General features: G+C 53.2%; 1 non-coding gene across 1 annotated transcript; it reads left to right on the top strand.

Annotated features, from left to right (window-relative positions):
- The first annotated feature begins 657 nt into the window (after positions 1-657).
- On the top strand, positions 658-729 carry TRNAS-GGA. The gene has a single exon. It is a non-coding gene; the product is annotated as a tRNA-Ser (tRNA).
- Positions 730-1,202: the final 473 nt, after the last annotated feature.

Below are 1,202 nucleotides of genomic sequence, written 5' to 3'. Positions count from 1 at the left end.
TCAGGGGCCCGGCGGTGGACCTGCAAGGCCGGCAGGAGTGTGAGGAAGCCCCGCCAAGGCCCTCCCTGGCCCCAGGCAGGCAGGGGTGGGGAGAGGCAGGGAGGAAGCAACTTACCCTCCCACTTCTCCTGACTCCTCCTGGCTGAATGAGGGCCGGAAATGGGGCAGCCGTAAGCAGGGGGCGGGGCTTCATCATGTGCCCCGCCCCCCACACCTCACCTGGGGGAATGGCGATCCCCCGCGATTTCCCCCGAATCGACCTCCGCTCCGACTACTTTGTTAAGCGAGTGACTTAACAATTCCATTCTGGGGAGCATAAACAAAAACAGTGTTTATGGCAGAAGAAAAAAAATGAGAGGGGCTTTGGGTTATGGCTCAGTGGCAGAACATCTGCTTGGCAAGCAGAAGGTCCCAGGTTCAATCCCTGGCATCTCCAGCTGGAAGAATCCGGTAGTAGGGATGTGAAAGATGCACAACCTGAGACCCTGGTGCCAGTCTGAGTGGATAATACTGACCTCGATGGACCGATGGTCTGATTCAGTATGATGCAGCTTCATGGGTTCATGCTCAGAGAGAGAGAGTTCAATATCATCTTCATCTGCCTTCTTCAAAACTCCACTGAAAACCTCCCATTTAATGAAAGTAGAGGGGAGAGGAGGAGCCGTGGTTCAGTGGCAGAGCATCTGCTTGGAATGCAGAAGGCCCCAGGTTCAATCCCTGGCATCTCCATTCAAAAGGATCAGGGAGCAGGTGATGTCAAAGACCTCCGCCTGAGACCCCGGAGAGACGCTGCCAGTCTGAGTAGACAAGACTGACCTCGATGGACCGAGGGTCTGATTCAGCATCAGGAAGCTTCAAGCGTCCTTGTGGCTGTTAGAGGGAGTTTGGGGAAGCACCGTCAATGTTTCCTTTTAATCCTGTCTGATTGCACTTAATTATGTTTGGAACTGGAGCATGAAGAAGACTCTTAAAAGGATCATCATATCCCACGTAAACGTTCCTGTACATTAAGCCCATCTTTAGAGGTGTCTCTTTGCAGACCTCACCATTGGGGTCCTGGCGGTGTCCGTGAGAGAGAGACATTTCGATAGCAGCATCCCTGCCCAAGGGGTGTCACGCTAGACCAGGGGTGGCCAAACTTGCTCAGCGTAAGAGCCACACAGGATAAATATCAGATGTTTAAGAGCGGCAAAACACAAACA

This window comes from Gekko japonicus, unplaced genomic scaffold (assembly GCF_001447785.1).
Source record: "Gekko japonicus isolate JY-2015 unplaced genomic scaffold, Gekko_japonicus_V1.1 scaffold356, whole genome shotgun sequence".
Classification (NCBI taxonomy): domain Eukaryota; kingdom Metazoa; phylum Chordata; class Lepidosauria; order Squamata; family Gekkonidae; genus Gekko; species Gekko japonicus.
Note: the sequence above shows the minus strand (reverse complement) of the source record. Positions and strands in the feature narration are given on the sequence as shown.